We start from the raw sequence: 27,934 nt of genomic DNA, 5'->3' as shown, positions 1-27,934 counted from the left end.
GCTAGTTGCGAAGATCCAGATGAAAATGTTCAGAGTTTGAGGTAGGAATCCGGGGATATGGAGAGAAATAGGTCCGTTATGCTCTGGTTTGAGTCACGTTGTTCGAACTGGCAAGAGATTTCCAAGCTAAAGGTTAGCTGATGACCGCTAGCAATGATTTTCTCACTGATAGATGGTAGGTAGTTAGCTGGCTAGCTTCAGTTGAGGGATTCCAGATCCGAAGTAAATAGAAATACTTTATAAAAAAGCAGATCCACATCACATTGGGTGAGGCGGGTTGCAGGAGAGTATTGAGAAGTTGAGGTTTAGGAAAATATTTTAAAAAGATATGCGAAGAAAAAGATGTAAAATGAGATATACAAGGGACATGACAGGACAAAGACGTCTGACTGCGACGCCATGTTGGATTCGGATGTTAAAACCAACAGGAACTCTCCAGGAACAGGGTTCAGAGCAAGAGATAGAGAGTAGAATGAGGCTGAAAGGCAGACGTTAGATGTAGGCTTATATGAACGAGAGAGCGAGAAAGAAGCAGAAAGTTGAGAGAAAGAGGAGAAAGAGAGGAAGGATGCAGGAAGTGTGATTGTGATCGTAAGTAGGCAGACAAGGCAGGCGAGTGCTCTAAAGACAGTCCCTCCTACACCTCATTATCATTAACTCTCTGCTCCAGACCCTCCCCCTCAGCTCTTCAAGAGAGATGCTTCTGTTGATGCCTTCCAGCACCCCTCCTAACTTTCTGCATTGCACCAGAGCTCCAGTCAAAACACAGCTACCACTGTCAATGTTGCAACCGCACCCCCCTGCACCCCAACCCTCGGGCCCTCTTCCCTGGGTAAAAATCCATTCCTACCCCCCCCCCATTTCACACACACTCGTTCCCATGCAGCCTGCCAGCCAGACCCTGTACTATTCCTCAGTGTCAGCAGTAACCCTCCCTCCAACTTCCTGAGGCTTTTAATGTCCTATTAGATCGGCAAAGGAAGAGAGACTGTTGAGAGTGGGGGAGACAGGGGGAGACGGGGCAGGGGGAGACAGGCGGGGCAAGGGTGAGAGAGACAGGCGGGGCAAGGGTGAGAGAGACAGGCGGGGCAAGGGGAGAGAGGCGACAGGCGGGGCAAGGGGGAGACAGGCGGGGCAAGGGTGAGAGAGACAGGCGGGGCAAGGGTGAGAGAGACAGGCGGGGCAGGGGGAGACAGGCGGGGCAGGGGGAGACAGGCGGGGCAAGGGTGAGAGAGACAGGCGGGGCAAGGGTGAGAGAGACAGGCGGGGCAAGGGTGAGAGACAGGCGGGGCAAGGGGAGACAGGGGGAGACAGGAGGCGGAGACAGGCGGGGCAAGGGTGAGAGACAGGCGGGGCAAGGGTGAGAGACAGGCGGGGCAAGGGGAGTGAGACAGGCGGGGCAAGGGTGAGAGAGACAGGCGGGGCAGACAGGCGGGGCAAGGTGAGAGAGACAGGCGGGGCAAGGGTGAGAGAGACAGGCGGGGCAAGGGTGAGAGAGACAGGCGGGGCAAGGGGAGACAGGCGGGGCAAGGGGAGAGACTGTGGGAGAGCGGCAGGGCCCACAGCTAGTGAACAGGGGGATAGAAGCAGACCATGAGAGCAGTGACTCACCACACAGTTTCACATGCAATAAGCCGCTCTGCCGGAGATGGACACACACACACACACAGGCGTGCACGTACACACACACCATCATAAATAGACTCCCTGACACGCACACCCTTACAGACATTTACTCTCTTGTCCTCTCCTCTCGGTTTCTATATTTAATAGTGAGGTTGAGGAAGAGGGGGTGGATGCTGATGCTCCAGTGCTGTTCTGACTGACCCCCTGAGGGTTCAAGCCAGGGCTGTGTCAGGTGACGTCTCCCCTCCCTCGCTCTACTTTCCCCTTGACTGACTAACGCCTAGCCTGTCGGCCCCAGGCTCACTGAGCAGCACGAGACAGAGAAGCATCACTGAAGACGTGTGGCATAGACTAACCATCTCTCTACCATTCCACTGTACTACACCCCTACTACCGTCCAGTTCCTCTGCTGTCTGAACCTGCCACACACACACCTTTAACAGGCCCCATGTAGACACACCTTCCATCCAGCCTCACCCTGTGGAAGCAGGAGAGACATGAAACAGAATGGTGAGAGTACCCACACGATGCAGCGTGTTCTCTCTTAGCAGCAGCAGCATCACAGAGCTGAGCTGAGCATGGAGACGAGCTGCTTTGATGCTACCACGATCAAATGGTGTTTGCTGATGTTATGCTGCTGTTCAGACGTGATGTCTGTATGCATGTGTGTACATGTGTGTGTGATGAAGGGTGTATATTCAGACCCCTTGTATTTCTTCACATTGTATTGTGTTACAAAGTGGGATTAAAATAGATTTGTCATGTTTTGTCAACAACACACACAATACTCTTATGTCAAAGTGGGAAAAACATAGCTGACAGTGACCGACTTAGCAAGAGGAAAACTGATGCACAACCACATTCAGAAAGGTCACCTTGTGTATGATTCTATTCTAATTCTGAACAGTAAGTGGAGGTCTTGACTGAGTTCCTACACAAGGGTCCCATCCCTGGTCTAGTTAAGAATGATGCTCTACATTATGTATTAAAGCACCCAGACATCTCAAAGATACACTTGTCCTGAACTGAGCTGCAGGACAGGAATGAAACCGCTCAGGGATGTTACCATTAGGGTGGCAGGTAGCCTAGCGATTAGAGCGTTGGACTAGTAACCGGAAGGTTGCAAGATCAAATCCCCGAGCTGACAAGGTAAAAATCTGTTGTTCTTAACGGACTTGCCTTGTTAAAAGGTAAAATAAAAATAAGTGAAACCATTGGGGATTTTAAAACAGCGTTCAATGGCTGTGATGAGAGAAAACTGAGGATGGATCAACAACACAATAATGACCTAAATGACAGTGAAAAGAACACAAATATACTAAATAATAACAAAACATGCATATTGTATGCAATAAAGCAATACTGCTAAAAACATGGCAAATGAATATAATTTTTGGGCTAAATGCAAAGCCAACACAAGACATCACTGAGGAGACGATCTGCCTCCTTATTGTCAAGCATGGGGGTGGCTGCATCGTGGTATACAGTTTAAGTCAGGTTTTACATACACTTAAGTTTGAGTCACTAAAACTCCTTTTTCAAACACTCCACAAATTTCTTGTTAAAAAACTATAGTTTTGGCAAGTCGGTTAGGACCTCTACTTTGTACATGACATAAGTAATTTTTCCAACAATTGTTTACAGACAATTCCAGTGGGTCAGAAGTTTACATGCACTAAGTTGACTGTGCCTTTCAACAGCTTAGAAAACTCCAGAAAATGATGTCATGGCTTTAGAAGCTTCTGATAGGATAATTGACATAATTTGAGTCAATTGGAGGTGTACCTGTGGATGTATTTCAAGGCCTACCTTCAAACTCAGTGCCTCTTTGCTTGACATCATGGGAAATTCAAAGAAAAGACATCAGAAAAAACATTTGTAGACCTCCACAAGTCTGGTTCATCCTTGGGAGCAATTTCCAACCACCTGAAGTTACCACGTTCATCTGTACAAACAATAGTACGCAAGTATAAACACCATGGGACCACGCAGCCATCATACCACTCAGGAAGGAGACGCGTTCTGTCTCCTAGAGATTAACATACTTTGGTGCGAAAAGTGCAAATCAATCCCAGAACAACAGCAAAGGACTTTGTGAAGATGCTGGAGGAAACAGGTGGAAAAGTATCTATATCCACAGTAAAACAAGTCCTATATTGACATAACCTGAAAGGCCGCTCAGCAAGGAAGAAGCCACTGCTCCAAAACCGCCATAAAAAAGCCAGACTACGGTTTGCAACTGCAATTGGGGACAAAGATTGTACTTTTTGGAGAAATGTCTTCTGGTCTATGAAACAAAAATAGAACATTTTGGCCATAATGACCATTGTTATGTTTGGAGGAAAAAGGGAAGGTTGAAAGAAGAACACCATTCAACCGTGAAGCACGGGGGTGGCAGCATCATGTTGTGGGGCTGCTTTGCTACAGAAGGGACTGGTGCACTTAAAATAGATGGCTTCATGAGGAAGGAAAATTATGTGGATTTATTGACGCAACATCTCAGGACATCAGTCAGGAAGTTAAAGCTTGGTCGGAAATGGGTCTTCCAAGTGGACAATGACTCCAAGCATACTTCCAAAGTTGTGGCAAAATGGCTTAAGGACAACAAAGTCAAGGTATTGGAGTGGCCATCACAAAGCCCTGACCTCAATTCCATAGAAAATGTGTGGGCAGAACTGAAAAAGTGTGTGCAAGCAAGGAGGCCTTCAAACCTGACTCAGTTACATCAGCTGTCATGAGGAATGGGCCAAAATTCACCCAACTTATTGTGGGAAGCTTGTGGAAGGCTTCCTGAAACGTTTGACCCAAATTAAACAATTTAAAGGCAATGCTACCAAATACTAATTGAGTGTATAAACTTCTGACCCACTGGGAATGTGATGAAAGAAATAAAAGCTGCAATAAATCATTCTGCTCTACTTTTACTCTGACATTTCAGGATTCTTAAAATAAAGCTGGCGACAATGACCTAAAACACAGGGAATTTTTACAGGATTAAATGTCAGGAATTGTGAAAAACTGAGTTTAAATATAGTTTACACCAGACACTGGTAGAGGAAACCACTTCAACTGTAGGTATGCTTGACATCGACAAACACTGGGACGTTTTTCAGGATAAAAAGAAATGGGATAGGGATAAACACAAGCCAAATCCTAGAGGGAAACCTGCCTCAGTCTGCTTTACACCAGACACTGGTAGAGGAATCCACCTTTCAGCTGGACAATAACCTACAACACAAGGTCACATATACACTGGAGTTGGTTACCAAGAAGGGAGGGAAACCTGCCTCAGTCTGCTTTACACCAGACACTGGTAGAGGAATCCACCTTTCAGCTGGACAATAACCTACAACACAAGGTCACATATACACTGGAGTTGGTTACCAAGAAGGGAGGGAAACCTGCCTCAGTCTGCTTTACACCAGACACTGGTAGAGGAATCCACCTTTCAGCAGGACAATAACCTACAACACAAGGTCACATATACACTGGAGTTGGTTACCAAGAAGGGAGGGAAACCTGCCTCAGTCTGCTTTACACCAGACACTGGTAGAGGAATCCACCTTTCAGCAGGGCAATAACCTACAACACAAGGTCACATATACACTGGAGTTGGTTACCAAGAAGACTGTGAATGTTCCAAGAAGGGAGGGAACCTGCCTCAGTCTGAGTGGCCAATTTACAGTTGAGCAAGACACATTGAACAGTTGAGCAAGACTTGAACATTGCCGTCTACCCATGATCCCTAACATCTTGACAGAGCTTGAAGAATTATGAAAATAATAGTCAAATATTGCACAACCTCGGGGTTTAAAGTGAAACACTAAAGTTGAATCTAACATGTATGGACTCAGGGAGCTGAATACTGAGGCAACTACATTTTATTTGTTTAATTGGTGTGATTCTTAAAATTAAACACAAAAATACATTTCCACTTTGACAGAGGATTTTGTGTAGATTGTTTATTAAAAAAAAGACTTAAGTAAGGGATAAACACTGACATTCTGTACATTACCCTGAAAATAACGGACAACGCAGGGCAGCCATGCAGAGCAAAGTACCTTTGCGGAGTACATTGTTTCAGAGTACAATGTACAGAACGGAGGCCTTTTATCCTGCTTATACCACAGTTGCCAAAGAAAACAATATGATAGCACACATTTACCACAGTTGCCAAAGAAAACAATATGATAGCACACATTTACCACAGTTGCCAAAGAAAACAACATGATAGCACACATTTACCAGTATACTCTCTCATCGTTTGGTTGCTAGAGACACTACCCAGTCCTTCGTTCTTTATGTTTTGTTGCCATGCTTCACACACTGGTGTAACTCTGCCTTAGAGAGCTGTGGAGGATAGACATCATGTTGTGCTCTCTATGAACCAGATCAGTGGTGTAGAGCCCAGATCATAGATCAGAGGGCAAAGCCTCCGAGAGGCAGCCAGCACCATCATGATCATTACCCAGATACACATACTACTGGTGTACAGGCATTAACTCTCACTCACACACAGAAAGCACAGAAACTCACTAGAATAGGCCTAGATCATACACTGCATCCCTCCACACGCTTAGGCCTAACAAGCTAACACACAGATTAGGTCTACCATGGTCTAGCTAACTAGCCTCTCCATAATACACACACCTATACTGTCTGTCTACTACTGCCCCTGCACAATCTAGCCTCTCTGTCTCTAGTCATGGTTGATGGTTGTTATTAGTGCAGTCGTGTTTCTCTCGGCGTGGACACAGAGCACTGGAGGGTTTTTCTCCTCTCTCACACACACACAGGATAAATGTAGGTTTGGGCTCTGGGCTGCTTTGATGGGCTTTCCCCTGCCTATTCCCGACTCTTTACTAGCTAACACAGAGGGCACATTAATCCTGTGTGTGCGTGTGTGTACTACAGATGGTGAATGGCCCTGCCTAGACGAACAAAGGAAGGACTGCATGGTCATCTGTCATGCCTCTGAGCCAACAGATGCCCAGCAGAGTGTGAGAGTGGTCCCTCGGATTAGAATCACCAAGCCAATCAGAGAACAGAACCTCCTTGGTAGAATCCCCAAGGCACCAATCAGAAGGCCTGAAGCCCAGATGAGGTCTCTGAGGACATGTAAAATAATCCACCATCCATAGCTCAGTAGATCAGAGGAGTGACATATGATGACACCAAATTGCTTTTAAAGCAATAAAGTTCATGAAACCAAGAACTAAAAGGTTGCCTGCCTGCGTGTCGTGTGATGGAACAATGGGGAGTAAGTGCCCACAGTAAAAGTGATGGATAGGAGAGTTTTGGGCCTGTCCCCGCCCAGTGATTGACAGGTCCTTAGCCAGATGGAGGCACTGGCTGGCTCAGAGCCTGCTGATTGGCTGGGTAATATCCCAGGATGCTTTGTGATATGGTGGGCAGATTCAAGACTCTGCCTCTGGTCAGCAGAGAGAGCGAGAGAGAGAGAAGAGAGAACATGGGCCAGACAGAGAAGCAAAGACGGATGCCTCGACACACAGTACTCCAAGTTAGACAGACACAGACGGAGACAGACGAAGTGAGAGGGAAAGGGATGGGCAGGGGAACTAGTCTGTTTAATTGGACAGTTTAAATGTAGCTTCAGTAGAGCATCAACAAAAAGGAGCCTGGTACCTCTTGAAAGATGCACGGACAAAGTTCACGGGACAGGAGACTGGCATTTTGGGTTACAACCAGCTGCTAGCTGGGTCTAGTGTGTGTGTGTGTGCAGTGTCTTATCCACTTGACCAGTGATGCCCTCGCCTATAAAGCACTGAGGTGATACACCAGCCCAGAGGCGATAGAGAAACGCACACTCACACAGAGTACATTTACAGAGCAAGGTGTAGTCCTGCACACAAATCTGACAGGACAGCACGATACAGCTAGAAGCAGCAGAATGTCAGGCTACAGGACAGTACATATCTAAAACAGGCTAAAGACAAGCCTGAAAGAGAGGCTGGGTGAGGATGGTTAGAGGGGCCTGTGGGAGGGGATCTTGATCTGTGTGAAGATGGATGGCCTTAGTTGTCCCTTTGTTTGGGCTGGATAGAGCAGCCAGCCAGCCAGCCGCAGACATACTGACAGAAAGCTATGCCCCATCAGACAGCTCTTTGCCTAGGAGGGGAGGGTGGCTGGGTCTGGGAGGTATGGTGTGAGGGGAGAGAGAGGGAGGGAAGGCTTGGGTAGCGGCCAGAAACTAAGCCTGTCAGTTCACAACAACCCACACAGATAATCTGCCTGGACTCCGTTTGGGCGGGGTGGTGTGGAAGAAGAGTGAATGAGATGTGGTGGGGACCCATCATAGACGGAGGGATCTGAGAGGGAGAGAGGGAACGAATGAGAGAAGAAAGTATAGGAGACGAGAGGAAATTAATGTGTCATCTTGACAGAAATACATTCACTCAGTCCTTCATCCTGTTCTCCACAACTGCTTTCTCTCTCCCTCTCTTACTTTATTTTTCATCAAAGAGCAAGACAAGTATGGGGTGGGTGAGGGGGAAACTGTTCCTCTGATCATGCAAGAGGATTTATTCAATCAAAAACAGTTAGTCGGGCTCGTCGTTCGTCGTCGCAACCCTTTCTCCTAAAATCAAAGGAACCACTGAATTCTTGAAAGCTGCAGAGACTGAAACACTGTCATTATCCCCCCTTTCTTGTCTTTCATCATGCCGTCTGTCATTTCCACTCATCTCAGGTTATTGGCTGTGGGTTAACATGTCAGGAAGATTCCCTGAAGTGGAAATGTTTCTAGGCCTATCTGGCCTATCTGCTGATAGCTAAATCGTTGTAACAGGGCCATGTGCATTTCGGCACACAACGTAAAACATTTGATAACATTTTGCAAAAGGAAACAAACATTTGCATTTCTTATTGGTCTCGTCCAGGTAGTCCCGCCCTGTCTGTTTTCTTCCGTTTGGTGTCCAATGAACATGACCCCGCCGATAAATATCATTGAAATGGGCCTCGTTTTCACACTCTATTTAGATCAAGATACATGGGAACATAAATAATCATGACCAGTGATGGGGAAATAACACAAATCAATAATTGTGATATATATTTTAGACAATATCATACAGATACTTTGACAAAGTATTGATATTTACTTCACTAAGGTAGGGGGCAACATTCGGAATTTTGGATGAAAAGCATGCCAAAATTAAACTGCCTGCTACTCAGGCCCAGAAGATAGGATATGCATATAATTAGTAGATTTGGATAGAAAACACTCTAAAGTTTCCAAAACTGTTAAAATAATGTCTGTGAGTACAACAGAACTGATATGGCAGGTGAAAACCAGAGGAAAATCCAACCAGGAAGTACTATTATTTTGAAAGGCTGTTTTTCCATTGAAAGCCTTTCGACCATACGAAGACTTAGGACCCAGTTCACGAGCTCTATGGCTTCCTCTACATGTGGCCAGTCTTTAGGCATTGTTTCAGGCTTTTACTCTGAAAAATGGAGGGAGATACAGCACTTTCAAAAAAAATTCCATTCATCAGCCATGCGCCTGATCGGGAACGCGCCTTTGTTTCTCCTTTCCTATTGATGAAGCTTTTGTCCGGTTTAAATATTGATTATTTATGACAAAAACAACCAAAGGATTGATTTTAAACTTCGTTTGGCATGTTTCTACTAACCTTTATTGTACTTTAAAAAAAACTTTTAGTTTGGATTTAGTGCATGCATTCGGATTACTGGACAAAATGCGTGAACAAAAAGGAGGTATTTGGTCATAAAGAGGGACATTATTGAACAAAATTAACATTTATTGTCTAACATGGAGACTTGGGAGTGCCACCAGATGAAGAACATCAAAGGTAAGTGATTAATTTTAATTATATTTCTGACTTTTGTGACAATCTCTTTGGCAGGAAAATGGCTGTATGGGTTACTGTGGCTAGGTGCAGACCTAACAATCGCAAAGTGTGCTTTCTCCGTAAAGCCTTTTTGAAATCTGACACAGCGTTTGCATTAAGGAGAAGTTTCTTTATTCGTATGTTTAACACTTGTATCGTTTATCAATGTTTATGATGCGTATTTCTGTAATTTGATGTGGCTCTGCACTTTCACCGGATGTTTGTTTGAGACAATGCATTTCTGAACATAACGCGCCAATGTAAACTGAGATTTTTGGATATAAATATGAACTTTATCGAACAAAACATACATGTATTGTGTAACATGAAGTCCTAGGAGTGCCATCTGATGATGGCACATATTCAAAGGTTTGTGATTCATTTTCTCTTTATTTCTGCATTTTGTGACTCCTCTCTTTGGCTGGAAAAATGGCGGTATGGTTTTCTGTGACGAGGTGCTGACCTAACATAATCCCATGGTGTGCTTTCGCAGTAATGCCTTTTTTGAAATCGGACACTGTGGTTGGATACAAGAAGTTTCTTTTAAAATGGTGGATAATATTTGTATGTTTGAGGAATTTTATTTATGGGATTTCTGTTGTTTTGAATTTGGTGGCCTGCAATTTCACTGGCTGTTGTCAAGGTGGGACGCTAGCTTCCCACTTGTACCAGAGAGGTTTAAAAAAATGAATTGCTTGGTAGCACTAGACTGGCGCCAAAACTGCAGTGTATGTCATCCTATAGCTTGTTCTCCATCTTCTTTTTAAATGGTAAACCAACATGTTTTCAGAGCTATTATTTCCCTGACTGATCAGAACTCATTTTCTCATGCTTCATCTCTCTGCAGCAGACAGTGAGCAATATGTTCGGAACATCAAATCAATAAATATAGAATCGCGACAATTGTGAGAATCTCAATACATATAGCATCGGCACCTAAGTATCGTGCCAGCCCTATCCACGACCTTCATGAATATTCAGTCCCACTTCAGCCTCCTCCTGACCTTCATTAGCCATTCATAAACTATCAATTATAAATCCATCCATAGGTGGGTGTGGAACAGCAAAGAGCCAGACAGCCAACCTCTGAAAGCAGGGGCAGGCTTCCACAATATGCTAGTTGACAGTTTTCCTCCTTCACTCTCTTCATTTACTTTACCAGTAACTGTTTAAGTGGTAGAATTACTTCCAGAATGATGCAGTTAGATGTAGCAATCTTCTGGAAAACAACCTTCAATTAATTAAGAGAGAAAACATCACTTAAGTCTGATGCACACACGCAAAACACACTTTACGCTGTGGCATATATACGCAAACAAACATGCACGTAGACACACACTGTGGCACACAGATGCGTATACACACTAAAAACCAAAAACACAGTCCCAGAGAGTGAACAGAAAGAGTAAGGAACTCAGGACAGAAGAAACTAGAAAAACTGGGCAGCACCTAGTTCCTTCTTTAGCCAACTAAAAGTGGAAGAGCTTTTAACAATTTAGTAATACAAGGAAATACAGTAGGGTTAGTATGGTACAAAGCCATCCAACCACAGTATAAATCTGCCAGAAGGCACCATGGTATGGGCCAATCCAAATCGGGCCACTAACTGACAGAATTGCCAATCAAACGCCCCGGCTAAAGAAGGAAAGGAGAGCCGGGGAGAGATGAGAGAGATGGGGATGGGGCGAGAGAGATGGGGAGGTAGAGAGAGAAATAGGCCTAAAGAGAGAAGAGTGCGAGAGAGGACACAGATGAATCAGAGAGAGAATGGATAGAAACAGAGGAGATCGACCAGGTAGACTTATAAAAAATAAATATGTATCGTCACATACACCGGATAGGTACAGTGAAGTGTTATTTTACAGTGTAGACCATAGTAGGTCAAAACCCCTGGAGTAAATTAGGGTTAAGTGCCTTGCTCAAGTGCAAATATATGTTTTACCTTGTTGGGTCGGGTATTCGAACCAGCGACCTTTCGGTTACTGGCCCAGTGCTCTAACTGCTAGGCCCTTGTCATTTAGCTCTCATTAGCAAAACTAAGGATGGAAGTGCTCTGTCTTTTTGCTTATTCCCGCTCTTCTTCCCCTAATGGCCAGTATTTTATGCATAGCTTAACTTCTTTGGGATAGAGGGCGGTATTTTGACATCCGGATGAAAAGTTTGCCCAAAGTAAACTGCCTGCTACTCAGGCCCAGAAGCTAGGTTTTGCATATAATTGGTAGATGTGGATAGAAAGCACTCTAAAGTTTCTAAAACTGTTAAAATAATGTCTGTGAGTATAACAGAACTGAAATGGCAGGCAAAACCCCAAGGACAACCCCCCCGAAAAAAAAAATCATCCTACCACTGATTTCAAAGGCGGGCACTCTTATAATAGGGCAAAATCGTGCCCGATTGCAGTTCCTCTGGCTTCCACTAGATGTCAACAGTCTTTAGAAAGAGTTTCAGGCTGTTTTTTTTTAAATGAGCCAGAAATTGTAGTTTTTCTTGGTGGCTCCCATTTTGGCTGTAGTGCATTCTTTGGTATTTTTCTACGGTAAAGACAATAGCGACTCTCTGTCTTAAATTTGTTTATTTGCGTATTAGGGTACCTAACGTTTGATTATAAACGTTGACTGACTTGTTTGGATAAGTTTATTGTTAACGTTTGGGATTCATTTTGTATGTATTTTGAAGGAAGGAAACAGAGTGGATTATTGACTGAAGCGCACCAGCTAAACTGAGTTATGAATATAAAGGAGGAGTTTATCGAACAAAAGGACCATTTGTAACGTAACTGGGACCTTTTGGAGTGCCAACAGAAGATCTTCAAAGGTAAGGCATATATTATATCGCTATTTCTGACTTTAGTGTCACAACTCCCTGGTTGAAAATGATTTGTTATGCATGTGTGTGCTGGGCGCTGTCCTCAGATAATTGCATGGTTTGCTTTTGCCGTAAAGCCTTTTTGAAATCAGACACATTGGCTGGATTAACAAGATAAGCTTTATTTTGATGTATTGCATTTGTGATTTCATTAAAGTTTCATATTTATAGTAATTTAATTTGAATTTGGCGCTCTGCAATTTCACCGGAAGTTGTCGAAATGGGATGCTAGCGTCCCACTGATCCGCAAGAAGTTTTTTAACTGGCTTTAAAATGTTCTGTCCACGAGCCATATAGTGTGCCTGATTCTTTCTGAGGCTCCATATGATGACACTGGGATCTAACAGACTGGGAACAGTGGTACAGTGTCTGTTTACCAAGAGGACACTAGTGGTCACAGTATCCATAGCCGTTCCTGTTCATCCACCTCTGGGGAAGCAGATAAATGGCTTCATTGCCAAAATCTTGAACTATTCCTTTAATATGGAGATAATTACAGGGTTTTTATCTGTATAGTGGTAATTTGGAGGATGGGGAAAAAACAGGTCGAGCATGCAACAACAAAAAATGAACTACACTATAAGTGCAACAATTTCCAAAGATTTTACTGAGTTTCAGTTCATAAGGAAATCTCAATTGAAATAAAATAATTAAGCACTAATCTATGCGTTTCACATAAACTGGGAATGCAGATATGCATCAGTTGGTCACATACCTTTAAAAAAGGTAAGTGCATGGATCAGAAAACATGTCAGTATCTGGTGTGACCACCATCTGCCTCATGAAGGGTGACCTGTGGAATGTTGTCCCACTCCTCTTTAATAGGTGTGCCAAGTTGCTGGGTATTGGCGGGAACTGGAACACGCCGTCGTACCTTTCGATCCAGAGCATCTCAAACATTCTCAATGGGTGAGTATGAAGGCCATGGAAGATCTGGGACATTTTCTGCTTCCAGGAATTCTGTACAGATCCTTTCAACATGGGGCTGTGCATTATCATGCTGAAACATGAGGTGATGGCGGCAGATGAATGGCAGGACAAGGGGCCTCAGAATCTCGTCACGTTATCTCTGTGCATTCAAATTGCCATTGATAAAATTCAATTGTGTTTGTTGTCCATTGCTTATGACTTCCCATACCATAACCCCTCCACCATGGGGAACTCTGGTCACAACGTTGGCATCAGCCAACAGCTCGCACACATGACGCCATCTGCCTGGTACAGTTGAAACCAGGATTCATTCATGAAGTGCACACTTCCCCAGTGGCCATCGAAGGTTAACATTTGCCCACTAAAGTCGGATACGACACCGAACTGCTGTCAGGTCAAGACCCTGGTGAGGACGACGAGCCGAAAGATGAGCTTCACTGTGATGGTTTCTGACAGTTTGTGCAGAAATTATTCTGTTGTGCAAACAGTTTCATCAGATGTCCGGGTGGCTGGTCTCAGATGATCCCACAGATGAAAAAGCCAGATGTGGAGGTCCTGGGCTAGTGTGGTTACACGGTCTGCGGTTGTGAGGCTGGTTGGACGTACTGCCAAATTCTCGAAAACATTGGATGCAGCTTATGGTAGAGAAATGAACAATACATTCTCTGGCAACAGCTCTGGTGGACATTGCTGTAGTCAGCATGACAATTACAAACTACCTCAAAACTTGAGACATTTGTGGCGTGACAAAATTGCACATTTTAGAGTGGCCTTTTATTGCCCCCAGCACCTGTGTAATGATCATGCTGTTTAACTTCTTATGGCTGGGTGGCAGTATTGAGTAGCTTGGATGAATAAGTTGCCCAAAGTAAACGGCCTACTCCTCAGTATCAGTTGCTAATATATGTATATCATTATTAGTATTGGATAGAAAACACTATAAAGTTTATAAAACTGTTTGAATGATGTCTGTGAGTATAACAGAACTCATATGTCAAGCTAAATCGTGAGGAGAAATCAAAACAGGAAGTGATAAATCTGAGCTTTGTATGTATTCACTAGAGTTCCCCAATGAAATCTCCTTGAGATATGAATGATGTTGCACTGCCTAGGGGTTCCACTAGATGTCAACCATCAATAGAAATTATAATGAGACTTCTATGGTTTTATGGGAGTGAATGATCGCAGAATCAGTCAGGTGTCTGGCAGTCAGCCATTTTCTGATCATGCTTATTCCTCATGGTACCCACTTGCGTTCCATGGCTTATGAAGACAAGAAGGAATAGTCCGATTGGAACTTTATTGAAGGTATATGTTAAAAACATCCTAATGATTGATTCTGTACATAGTTTGAAATGTTTCTTCAACCTGTATATAACTTTATGAAGTTTTTGTCCGATGTAACGCTGACCAGAATGAGCGTTTGGATATGTATGCCAAACGCAGTAACAAAATAAGGTATTTGGACATAAATAACGGACATTTTTGAAAAAAACAAACATTTATTGTTGACCTGGGATTCCTGGAGTGCTTTCTGATGTAGATCATCAAAGGTAAGGGAATATTTATCATGTAATTTCTTGTTTATGTTGACGTCAACATGGCGGCTATTGTGACAAATTTTTCTGAGCGCCGTCTCAGATTATTGCATGGCTGGCTTATTCCGTAAAGTTTTTTGAAATCAGACACAGCGGTTGCATTGGCTATAAATTATCGTTCAGCTTTGTCTCCTAAACTATGTTCTTATCTCGCTCTTGGTACCACTCAGGACCATAAAACAAAACCTCATCAACAGGCATATATCAAATATACCCATCCTGGACAAGATCACAGAGACACAGTGACTGGCACACAGACATTGTGGAGCCAAGAGATAATTGGTTCCCCCTCAATCATCCCTTCACATGGTTTAAAAGATATGTTTACATATGAAGACAAGCTTGACCTCTCCCCTCTCTGCGGCCCAAGTAACTGAACCCATGACAGAGAAAGGATAACTGCAAATGGCCACCACTATACTACAACAAGATACATTCTATATGAGAAGTAACAAGCATATAATGAAAATAAAACATCTTATCTATGTTACCCAACTATTCTGATTAATCCCCAACATGGGAGAGGTATATCTAGAATTCCATGTGTATAACTTGTATAACTACATTTATGATGATTATTTCTGTTGAATGATGTGGCTATGCAAAATCACTGGATGTTTTTGGAACTAGTGAATGCAACGCGCCAATGTAAACTCATTTTGATAAATATGAACCTTATCAAACAAAACATACATGTATTGTGTAACATGAAGTCCTATTAGTGTCATCTGATGAAGATAAAATGAATCACTAACCTTTGATCACTTTCAGCAACTCCTCTCTTTGGCTGGGGGAAAAAATGGCTGTGTTTTTCTGTGGCTATATGTGGTGACCTAACAATCGTTTGTGGTGCTTTTGTTGTAAAGCATATTTGAAATCGAACACTGGGGTGAGATTAACAACAAGAATAGCTTTACAATGGTATGAGATACATGTATGTTTGAGGAATGTTAATTATGAGATTTGATGTTTTGAAAATGGCGCCCTACACTTTGACTGGCTGTTGACATATCACTCCCGTTAAGGGATTACAGCATTAAAAAGTTAATCAGCTTCTTGATATGCCACACCTGTCAGGTGGATGGAGTATCTTGGCAAAGGAGAAGTACTCACTAACAGGGATGTAAACAAATTTGTACACCAAGTTTGAGAGAAATAAGCAGTGTGTGTGTACAGTGGTTCTTTCTGTAAAAGTTGCGTCATACTGCACACACCTTATGTGCTGCCGCAGATTTTCTATGGCACGTTATTTAATTGTCAGCCATTCTTGCCATTAATGTTAATTAGTGCTAGTTTGACCACCAGAGGGCATTTGAGTCTTCAATATTGGCTGTACTAGAGAATTTAAAACCTTCTTGTGTAAGAACATAGTATATGGGATTGATTTAAAATAAATTTTGCAAAATTAATTTGATTAATATTATGGTGTTTCTATTCCCAAAAAAAACTTCAGGGGTTCCGTTAGGAAAATATGGCACTGTACAACATAACGGTCAGGAGTAGGCTACAGTACGAAGAGCATAACATTTCCACACCCCAATTGTAGTCTAACCAATACCCAGTGAATATAAAAAATGTCATTGATTTATCCAGACCAGTCCCCATGCTTGTCTCAGAGCAATGCGAAACGGTGCTGAAATAGTTCACCAGGCTATTCTTGAACACGGGGTGAGACATTCTTACTAATAAATAAAGCCAGTTTGTTATGTAGAATTATTTATTTTTGTTTTTAGAGGGAGAGAAACCAAAAGCCCACTGTCGCCTCATGGGTCTCCCAGTCACGGCCGGCATGGGTATTGAACCAGCATCTGTAGCAATGCAGTTTGCATAGCGATGCAGTGTCTTACACCGCTGTACCACTTGGGAGGCCACATCCACAAAGTTTTTAATGCTGATCAACTGCCTTGCACAACGTATCTATTGTCCTGCTAATAGCCCATAATGGCGCTGTACAACGTGACTGGTCGGGAGTAGGCTACAGTACTGCATTAAGAACAAAATAATCCTAACATTAACACAGCCTAATTGTAGTCTAACCAAAACCCAAACAGAGAAAATAAAAATAGCATTGCCTCTACCATTAATTTTGAAAGTATTTTCCAGTAAGCATAATCAGTGCTCTAACTCCCCCTTGCGCAGGTCTGGAGCAGTGACGCAGGGTACCGTACTAAACCACAAATTACCTCAGTCTCGCAGCATAACCTCCAAACTTTTAGTTGAGCAACCACTGTATGGAACATTTCTGGGATCTTTTATTTCAGCTCATGAAACATGGGTCCCACACTTTACATGTTGCGTTTATATTTTTGTTCAGCTTATATATATATATATATTTTTTTTAAATAACACCATATGAGAACAAACAATCTAATAAATGCTAGAAAGTCAGGGAGAATCGAAGGCAGATGCCCATTAATTTTGTTATAATGTTTGAGCAGAGGAACAATAGCCATGGCAACATGCATAGAACTGCAGGACATTTTCTCTAAGCTCAAGGGTAAAGTGTGTACAATTGCAGAAAAGTTGCTTTACAACAGCAACATTTTCTCTATGCCACCAAGATACTTAAACTGTCCACCAAATCTATTTATTTAAAAAGTTTTACATTCACCTGAAAAGAGGTGATTTTATTTTTACGACACCATTCATACCACCAGTATAGGCTATAGTTAGATTTGTGTTTCCTTCACCATATACACTACATAGTGTGCTAATGTTTAACCAGGGCCATATTATCCCTGGAAAAACAGTGCACAACATAGGGCGCCATTTGGGACACAGCTGTTGAGCCTGTATGCAGGGCAGGTGACAGAGGTTATGTGTAAGATTCAGTCACGTATTGAGGGGGAATTGATTTTCGCTGGCGGTAGCTTGAGGATGACCGATCTCACAGACAGAGAGAAAGAGAAGAGAGAGACAGACAAAGACAGACAGGGAGAAAGAGAGAGAGACAGACAGAAGAGAAAGAAAGTGACAGACAAAGAGAGAGAGACAAAGACAGACAGAGAAAGAGACGGACAGAGAGAAAGAAAGAGACAGTCAGAGACAGACAGACAGAGACAGACAGAGACAGAGACAGACAACAGAGAGAGAGACAGCGAGACATAGACAGTCACAGACAGACAGACGAGACATACAAGACAGGGAGACCAAGTGAATACGAAGCCACTATCACTCAAGAGCGCACATATGTTCCCTTTCCTGCTCTGAATGACAACGTCCCCCAATGTCCTGGTGCTGCTAAGCATCTCTGCAAGCAGCAAACACGGCCACTATGTGTTAGCGTCAACACGGCCGAGGCCAACCATAAGGAGGAAAACAAGGTTCTGGTGCAGAGGTAAACAGCGGATTCCTTTCCTCAGTGATGGTTCTCCTTTCACCTGCCTATGCTAACATTGACACAAAACAAACAGACACAAAACAAACAAACAGACACACAAACTTCATAATGAAAAATAATGTGACCGGTAAAATGAAGAAGGCCATCTTTATCTCCTAACGAATTGACTGCAGAAACATAGATTCTTAAAAAAGTATTAAATATTCAAATGTAATAAATAAACTTCAAATTAAATAGTTAACAATATTGACAGTAATGAAAAAGCATGCTGAGCTATTTCCGAATATTTTATTTATTTAACCTTTAACTAGCCAAGTCAGTTAAGAACAAATTCTTATTTTCAATGATGGCCTAGGAAAAGTGGCTTCAGGGGCAGAACAGATTTTTACCTTGTCAGCTCGGGGATTCAATCTAGCCACCTTCTGGTTACTTGTCCAACGCGCTAACCAATAGGCTACTCTGCCTCTAACCGCTAGGCTACCCTGCCTCTAACCGCTAGGCTACCCTGCCGCCCAAAATACCCCGGAGTACTTCCCAAGCCTAACCTGAGCAGCTGGAGATAATCGTTTCTCCAGCCTTCACTGCCTCCATCCATCTCCCAGTCATTCTGCATCAGTAATCCCAGCCTGTGTGTGTGTGTGTGTGTGTGTGTGTGTGTGTGTGTGTGTGTGTGTGTGTGTGTGTGTGTGTGTGTGTTAAGCAGCCAGTCGGGCTCAGCAGGCAAGCCAGATGTACCTTGAAACAGGTGTTAGACAGCTGTTTAACAGAAAAAAAGGCTTGTCCCAGTCCTAATCCCAGACAGACACACCCCCCGAGCTACAACTGCTGCACGAGACAGATAGGGGAGATAAGTAGTAGCCTTCACCTGTTGTTAGGGCTATCGTTTGTCATGGTGGAGTTTGGACAGTGGAGATTGTAGAACTATAGCTGTAAGCTATGGCGGGTTGATCAGATAACACACATTGGCACTATATAATATATCTGAATAACTCTTGTTTTTCCCCCCCGTTATTTTACCAGGTAAGTTGACTGAGAACACGTTCTCATTTACAGCAATGACCTGGGGAATGGTTACAGGGAAGAGGGGGGTGAATGAGCCAATTGGAATCTGGGGATAATTAGGTGGACATGATGGTATGAAGGCCAGATTGTGAATTTAGCCAGGACACCGGGGTTGACACCCCTACTCTTACAATAAGTGCCATGGGATCTTTAGTGACCACAGAGAGTCCCTACAGTCCCTACACAGGGCAATGTCCCCAATCACTACCCAGGGGCATCGGAATATAAATTGTATTATTAGACCAGGGCAAAGCATGCCTCCTACTGGCCCTCCAACACCACTTCCATCCAGGGAGCGATCGGGACCAACCCTGATGATGGCCACTAGAACAGATGTTTTGGCATAGATTGTTGACAACGTGTAAACTATATTTAGTCTCCAATGTTTATCGAAAACATAAATACATTGGCACAATTGTTGTTAGCTAGCTAGCAAATTTTGCCACATTAGCATAGATGTGACAGTCAAAACAAGACATGGGATCTTGTTTTGAGAAAACGAGTCACCGATGAATCCCCACATTGCAGCTTCTTGTCATCGTTGCCATGTGACCGTTCAGAATCGTAACGTCACACGGCCTTCAGACCCATCGATGCGCGTGCATCATTTTTGTGACATTGTCAGCCAGCCCAGCTAATATCTCAGCCTAGAAAAATAATGTTCACTGCACAGCTTTTTTTAAGGGAAGTAGCCTACGCTTCATGGTTCCTACTGGGGCAGCAAAACGACAGAAATAGGCTACACAATTCATATGCACATGACTGTGTGCAGTGAAGATGGCTTAGAATCCACCAGCCCTCAGGCTGTCGCCTCGGGGGTGTCGTGCTCAGCAGGCTGTTAGAAGCTGGGTGAACAGAGCAGAGAGGCTGAGGGCACCGACTGACTGCCTGGTCAGTGAGTGACAGGACAAACCATCTGCCGATAACCACATTACTGGTAAAACCATTAGTGAAAAACATTGATGAAATGTTCTAGGAATGAACAGCCTCATAACGTTACGGCTGCTGGATCCACACAGTGGAGGAAACCCTTTCACAGCAGTGACGGAGAAATAGAGCTTCTGGATCCCACAACGAGCAGCTTTACCTTGATGCTCTTGGATGGAGAGCTTCCATTGAGAAACAGATGACAGCCATTGACTAGGCCTGGTAACTAGGTCTGGTAACTAGGTCTGGTAACTAGGCCTTCTCCCATTCCCTCCAACTCTAGCCATCCCAAACAGACAGCCATCTTGGACAAGAGACAGCCCATAGAACTGGGGAGGTAGAAATTAAATAAATGATGAAGATAGATGTGAATGTGTAGGTGCTTTAAAAATAAAATATGGTGGGAACTAAGGCAGGCGGTGCTTATAAGAGTACTCTCACTGGAGGTTAATATTCGTTAATGCAGCTTTATTTTTCAGTTGCACAGACTGAGGGTCGTCTCCTGACTGTAGTGTAGCTCACTGCATCCTCAACTTCTACACAGATAGACGGAGAGCAATGGATGTTTGTGTAGGTACTGAGATGGTTTACAATTGTGTGATTTCTCATCTGCTGATGTGAGTTTCAAGGCAGGAGGTATCTATTCACAATACCAAGGCCAGGGACACAATGTCAGTGACCACCTCGCTGTTATAACAGCCACCCTATTACTCATTAGACTGAGTGGCAGGTTACCTACACATTAAAGACACACAGTATGAGGGACATTATAGGAGTTTCTTTGTCCTACAACCTGGTCAGGAAATATCCTCCCTGTATACTGGAGGCAACATTACTGCTGACAGACCAGGACGCAGACCAAAGAGATTGGGGCTGGGCTACGAGTGAGAGAGAGACTTGAGGGATCCACAACAAAGTACAAAGAAGAAAGAACATAACTGGGCAACTATCCAGGCCGAAAAAGCTGGAAAATATGACGTATGCCGCGCCATATGGTAAAAGGAAGTTCCTGTGAACTTTGCCTCGAAGATATTCAGCCTTTACAGACAGAGGTAAGAGTAAAAAACGTGGTGGATTTGACCTTAAACCCAGCGCCCACATTCAGGCTCCAGCTCTGCAGCTGAGGGACCTTTAAGCCCTCAGGTCACCGACACATTTGCCTCCCTTTGTTGCTTTGTCCTGTTTGCACACCAGGCGGCTACATAGTTCCACGAATCATGATGATGAAACAACAGAAACAGTCACTAGCGTTTGGTTGGGGAAAAGCAATGCTCACAAATGGGGAACAGTGGACTCGACAAACCTGGGTTCAAATACTATTTGATAGAAATCATTTCAAAAGACTATCTCTGCTTCATTGAGCTTGCCTGGCTTAACGTACCAATAGAATTGTCCCAACAAGTTAAACCCAGTCTATTTGGCACTCTAGGCAGGCTAGCGCAAACGCTCAAAGTATTTGAAAGATTTCAAATCGGATTTGAACCCAAGACTGCGGAGAAAGGCGACTTCATTCCGATAATGAATGTGAATTCCTGTAACTGTCTGCACACAAAAACACAATAACTGAGTTGACCTGATTGATGCTCTGGGCAAACTCAGTAGCAACTGGGAGTGAGTGCCAAAAGCTAATAGCCTCTTTCATACCCACAGAGAAGCCAGCAGACCCACACTGGGGCTCAATAATAAGGACATCGAGACAACATAAAAAAAGTCCACAACTACCTATCAGGGTTGAGTGGAGGACGGCTCATGATAATGGCTGGAACGGAGCCAATGGAATGGCATCAAACACATCAAAAACTGTTTGAAGTATTAGATACCATTCCACCTATTCTGCTCCAGTCATTACAATGAGCCTGTCCTCCCCAATTAAGGCGCCACCAACCTCCTGTGGTGTTCAATAGGCACAAAACAGAGTGAAACAAAGAAGTACTATCAGAACTTGTCCAATAAGAAAAGCTTTTTTTCATTTTCCGTTCCAAAACATTTTGCTTTGGTGCCCTAGTGAACAGGACCCTGGTAAAGAAATAAGCTAAACGTCCAGTCTCCATTCAAACATCTAATGATGCTGATTACCTGCCTTGAATAGAGAGAGCTTTGACTTAGCAGAGCTCTTGGGGTTGGAACACACACACAGAGATTTAAATATGCTGCATCTGGGACCAAGTGGGGCCCTAAACACCCAGCCAGCCCAGGCGCAGCAATCCCATTTCAACATGCTCCTCCTGGGGCTTTAGGGAGCTAGCTGCAGAGCTGTGGTTACTGGTGGTTACCTCTGGGAGTTTTGATCGTAGCTGTGAGCAGTGTGCACACAGTGAGGCTTCAGAGGATGCGCTCGGTTAATTAATTTGAAAAGAGAGGGCTCTGAGACTGAGGGGCAAAAAGAAAAGTTAATCACGATGATGTACTACTATACAGGAGAGGAGGGACGGAGGGAGGGAGAGGGGAGGGAGGGAGAGCCTGGACGGGAGGGGAGGGAGAGCCTGGACGGGAGAGAGGGGGAGGGGAGGGAGAGCCTGGACAAGAGAGGGAGGGAGAGCCTGGACGGGAGGGGAGGGAGAGCCTGGACGGGAGGGGAGGGAGGGAGAGCCTGGACGGGAGAGAGGGAGAGCCTGGACGGGAGAGAGGGAGAGCCTGGACGGGAGGGGGAGGGAGGGAGGGAGGGAGGGAGGGAGGGAGGGAGGGAGGGAGAGCCTGGACGGGAGAGAGGGAGAGCCTGGACGGGAGAGAGGGAGAGCCTGGACGGGAGAGAGGGAGGGAGAGCCTGGACGGGAGAGAGAGGGAGGGAGAGCTTGGACGGGAGAGAGGGAGGGAGGGAGAGCCTGGACGGGAGAGAGGGAGGGAGGGAGAGCCTGGACGGGAGAGAGGGAGAGCCTGGACGGGAGAGAGGGAGAGAGCCTGGACGGGAGAGAGGGAGAGCCTGGACGGGAGAGAGGGAGAGCCTGGACGGGAGAGAGGGAGAGCCTGGACGGGAGAGAGGAGAGCCTGGACGGGAGAGAGGGAGGGAGAGCCTGGACGGGAGGGAGGGAGGGAGAGCCTGGACGGGAGGGAGGGAGGGAGAGCCTGGACGGGAGGGAGGGAGGGAGAGCCTGGACGGGAGGGAGGGAGGGAGAGCCTGGACGGGAGGGAGGGAGGGAGAGCCTGGACGGGAGGGAGGGAGGGAGAGCCTGGACGGGAGGGAGGGAGGGAGAGCCTGGACGGGAGGGAGGGAGAGCCTGGACGGGAGAGAGGGAGGGAGGGAGAGCCTGGACGGGAGAGAGGGAGAGCCTGGACGGGAGAGAGGGAGAGCCTGGACGGGAGAGAGGGAGAGCCTGGACGGGAGAGAGGGAGAGCCTGGACGGGAGAGAGGGAGAGCCTGGACGGGAGGGAGGGAGAGCCTGGACGGGAGGGAGGGAGAGCCTGGACGGGAGGGAGGGAGGGAGAGCCTGGACGGGAGGGAGGGAGAGCCTGGACGGGAGAAAGGGAGAGCCTGGACGGGAGAGAGGGAGAGCCTGGACGGGAGAAAGGGAGAGCCTGGACGGGAGAGAGGGAGAGCCTGGACGGGAGAGAGGGGGAGGGGAGGGAGAGCCTGGACGGGAGAGAGGGGAGGGAGGGAGAGCCTGGACAAGAGAGGGAGGGAGAGCCTGGACGGGAGGGGGAGGGGAGGGAGAGCCTGGACGGGAGAGAGGGAGAGCCTGGACGGGAGAGAGGGAGAGCCTGGACGGGAGAGAGAGGGAGGGAGGGAGAGCCTGGACGGGAGGGAGGGAGAGCCTGGAGGGAGGGAGGGAGCCTGGACGGGAGGGAGGGAGAGGGACGGGAGAGAGGAGAGCCTGGACGGGAGAGAGGAGAGCCTGGACGGGAGAGAGGAGAGCCTGGACGGGAGAGAGGGAGAGCCTGGACGGGAGAGAGGGAGAGCCTGGACGGGGAGAGGGAGAGGAGAGCCTGGACGGGAGGGAGGGAGGGAGGGAGAGCCTGGACGGGAGAGAGGGAGAGCCTGGACGGGAGGGAGGGAGAGCCTGGACGGGAGAGAGGGAGAGCCTGGACGGGAGAGAGGGAGAGCCTGGACGGGAGGGAGGGAGAGCCTGGACGGGAGGGAGGGAGGGAGAGCCTGGACGGGAGGGAGGGAGGGAGAGCCTGGACGGGAGGGAGGGAGAGCCTGGACGGGAGGGAGGGAGAGCCTGGACGGGAGGGAGGGAGAGCCTGGACGGGAGGGAGGGAGGGAGAGCCTGGACGGGAGAGAGGGAGAGCCTGGACGGGAGAGAGGGAGAGCCTGGACGGGAGGGAGGGAGAGCCTGGGGGGAGGGAGGGAGAGCCTGGACGGGAGAGAGGGAGAGCCTGGACGGGAGGGAGGGAGAGCCTGGACGGGAGGGAGGGAGAGCCTGGACGGGAGGAGGGAGAGCCTGGACGGGAGGGAGGGAGAGCCTGGACGGGAGGGAGGGAGGGAGAGCCTGGACGGGAGGGAGGGAGGGAGAGCCTGGACGGGAGGGAGGGAGAGCCTGGGGGAGGGAGGGAGGGAGAGCCTGGACGGGAGGGAGGGAGAGCCTGGACGGGAGAAAGGGAGAGCCTGGACGGGAGAGAGGGAGAGCCTGGACGGGAGGGAGGGAGAGCCTGGACGGGAGAGAGGGAGAGCCTGGACGGGAGAGAGGGAGAGCCTGGACGGGAGAGGGAGAGCCTGGACGGGAGAGAGGGAGAGCCTGGACGGGAGGGAGGGAGAGCCTGGACGGGAGGGAGGGAGGGAGAGCCTGGACGGGAGGGAGGGAGGGAGAGCCTGGACGGGAGGGAGGGAGGGAGAGCCTGGACGGGAGGGAGGGAGGGAGAGCCTGGACGGGAGGGAGGGAGGGAGAGCCTGGACGGGAGGGAGGGAGAGCCTGGACGGGAGGGAGGGAGGGAGAGCCTGGACGGGAGGGAGGGAGAGCCTGGACGGGAGAAAGGGAGAGCCTGGACGGGAGAGAGGGAGAGCCTGGACGGGAGAGAGGGAGGGAGGGAGAGCCTGGACGGGAGAGAGGGAGGGAGGGAGAGCCTGGACGGGAGAGAGGGAGGGAGGGAGAGCCTGGATGGGAGAGAGGGAGGGAGGGAGAGCCTGGATGGGAGAGAGGGAGGGAGAGCCTGGACGGGAGAGAGGGAGGGAGGGAGAGCCTGGACGGGAGAGAGGGAGGGAGGGAGAGCCTGGACAGGAGAGGGAGGGAGAGCCTGAACGGAGTGTGTTAACAACCATCAAGTTCTAGTGAACTGCTGTAGCGCTGTACAAACAAAGGGTCATCGACCCTCTGGCGACAGCTGTTTGTTCTAGAGACAGACCTGTGTCTGTCATCGTACAGTACTCATTGTGTCTCATCAAATATAGTAGTTGAACTAAAGCTTCAGCAGTTAGAAACACATCAATTGTTGCAGGACAATGCGCTAGGCTATCAACCATCCAGATAGATAGATGATAGCATTTCCATCAGAGGAGGCTGGTGGGGGAGCTTTAGAAGGACGGGCTCATTGTGTTTGCTGGAATGTAATCAATGGAATCAATGGAATGGAGTCAACCATGTTACCATGTGTTTGGTACCATTCCAGCCATTACAATGAGCCCATCCTATAGCTCTTCCCACCAGCCTCCACTGGTATCCATCTGCAGCAGGGTTTTCCTAACTCAGTCCTGGGTAATGAATGGCCAGAGCACGAGTATGAAGGACATGTGTGGGAAAGTATAAAGGAGAGAAAGCAAGCCAGCATTTGGTTTACAGTACCTACTCTACTAATGTTAGTGCAAGGAGGAAGGAGAAGTTTGTCGACTCACCAATGCTGTCCATCTCACATCATTCTGAAGCACCTAGTTCAACAACAACGAAATAAAACATGTAATGTGTGTTGTGACTGCCAGTGGAAAACAAACACATAGGTTGTAGTCAAAAGCAATCAAACCATTCATTCAGTACAGGACACTAACAACAAAGCTTTGAGAAACAAACAGGACCGAAAAACAAAAACAAAAGGTTGACATAATTTAGGCTAGCTAGACTAATATTTGCTAAAATAGGGGGGGGGGGGGGATCATTGCTATCAGTAACCTATAGGGTCGGGATATTTTGAGACACTGACTGAATTGAAATGCCAAGAACATAATGTATAGTAACACGGCAAGTAATTTGGGAGGGTGGGGGGGGGGGGGGGGGTGAGAGCAGATGGTCGAACGAAATGGTTCAGTGTGCGGGGCTTGCGCTTTGCTGGCCTGAATGAGGAGTGGGAGGGAGCATGCTTCACTGAACAATGCACAACTGTGGTGTTGCTAGTGACAATAGGTGGATCTGGTCAAAACAGCCAACCACATTCACATAAATAAATTATGTAACGTAAGGACAGTCACGTTGGCATGCAAATATATTGCATCATTTTAAGAAAGGGATTCAATAGCAAGCTACAGTAAAAGCTCAGTTGATACCCTCCAATAAATGTTATTTGCTGATGAGCTAGATTCTTGGTAACGTTAGCTAACCAACCAGCAACACCAGGCTAGATGTCAACTAGCGCACAACCTACGCTAGCTATATACTCTTTATCTAAACACGATTCGTTTTGCTCAGGAGAGTGAGTTTCTCGCGTTATCATTGTTGGCGTTTATTTCCCTGCAGTAGCACACCGTATCAAGCTAATTTAACTGGCAGTGATGATCAAGTCTAGACTGGTGTTAGCTAGCTATTGTAGGATAACGTTAGTTCTGCTGTGTCAAATAGCCAGCTAGACATGATCTAATGATTGATTGATGCAATGTCTCTATGATGAGATTGATGCGCCTTGAATATTCCCAAGTAGCATGATGATGGGGTAACTTTATGCCCTGCGTTTCCAGTCACAACGAACGAGCTGTGGTGTGTTAGCTGGCGCAATGGGTCTGCATTAAACACCACACTCAAACAGTGTAACGTTACGTGGGTGTACATGTGTGTGCTTGAAACTGTGTGGGGCGTTTATGCATAACGTTAGCCCTTCTGTCAGTGCGTAGTTATATGCCGTTTGTGCTTCAGTTTCTCAATGGCATTCCTGTTTTACCTTTCGTCTCCTGGCTTCAGCACTCCCGCTCCAAACAAAGCATTGATATATGACTCGTAGGTTTTGCCTCCAATTGTCCACCTTATAAGCGTTCACATGTGAGCACCCGGCTGGACTCATGACTGAAACAACATTCAGTTTTGTATTTTAAATGAAGAGACGTGTCCTGGAATCGAGAATAAGCTAACTAGCTAGCGGGTGCTTGCTGTCCAGTACAGAAGCTAGCTGTGGTTTCCGTTTGGAAATGGACAGCCGCGACAATACCCAAAATCAGATTCGGCATCTGACAAATACGTCCTTTGTTGACATTTTTGTACAGTTATCCGTCTTCGTGAATCTATTGATATCTCAGACTGACAGTTGCCTCTATCCTCATGTCAAACACTTCCACTCAGGATGTATTTTTCTAATGGTATGTTGCGCGTCGAGCCCGCCCAAAGCGAAACATGATTAGCGGATACAGAGAGAGGTGACTTCATGTTGGCTGAGGAGTGCGCTGGTGCGTTGTTTCCCGTTGAAGTCACGCCCCTTTGCAGTAAGGATAGGATTCTGATTGGTGAAAAAATATGTCCTTTCATAAAGTAGGCGGACTCACTGGTCTAAAATAACCAATAGGCTGAGATTAAATCAAACCTGGGTCGCATACTGGTTTTGTCAAATTGTCAAAAAATAGTTTTATTTAATTGACAATACCAAGT

The 27,934-nt window shown here is 46.2% G+C and overlaps 1 long non-coding RNA gene across 1 annotated transcript in view; it reads right to left on the bottom strand.

Moving 5' to 3' along the window:
• Nucleotides 1–27,682, bottom strand: part of LOC135532537 (uncharacterized) — a 37,479-nt gene extending 9,797 nt beyond the window's left edge. Inside the window, exons 1-2 of the long non-coding RNA XR_010454359.1 lie at nucleotides 27,237–27,682; nucleotides 25,987–26,019 (exon numbers count right to left, since the gene is read on the bottom strand). This is a non-coding gene — a long non-coding RNA (uncharacterized LOC135532537). The remainder of the gene's footprint in view (nucleotides 1–25,986; nucleotides 26,020–27,236) is intronic.
• Nucleotides 27,683–27,934: the final 252 nt, after the last annotated feature.

This window comes from Oncorhynchus masou, unplaced genomic scaffold (genome assembly GCF_036934945.1).
Source record: "Oncorhynchus masou masou isolate Uvic2021 unplaced genomic scaffold, UVic_Omas_1.1 unplaced_scaffold_1900, whole genome shotgun sequence".
In the NCBI taxonomy this organism is placed as follows: Eukaryota; Metazoa; Chordata; class Actinopteri; order Salmoniformes; family Salmonidae; genus Oncorhynchus; species Oncorhynchus masou.
The sequence above is the reverse complement of the archived record's forward strand: the minus strand, read 5'-3'. Positions and strand labels throughout refer to the sequence as shown.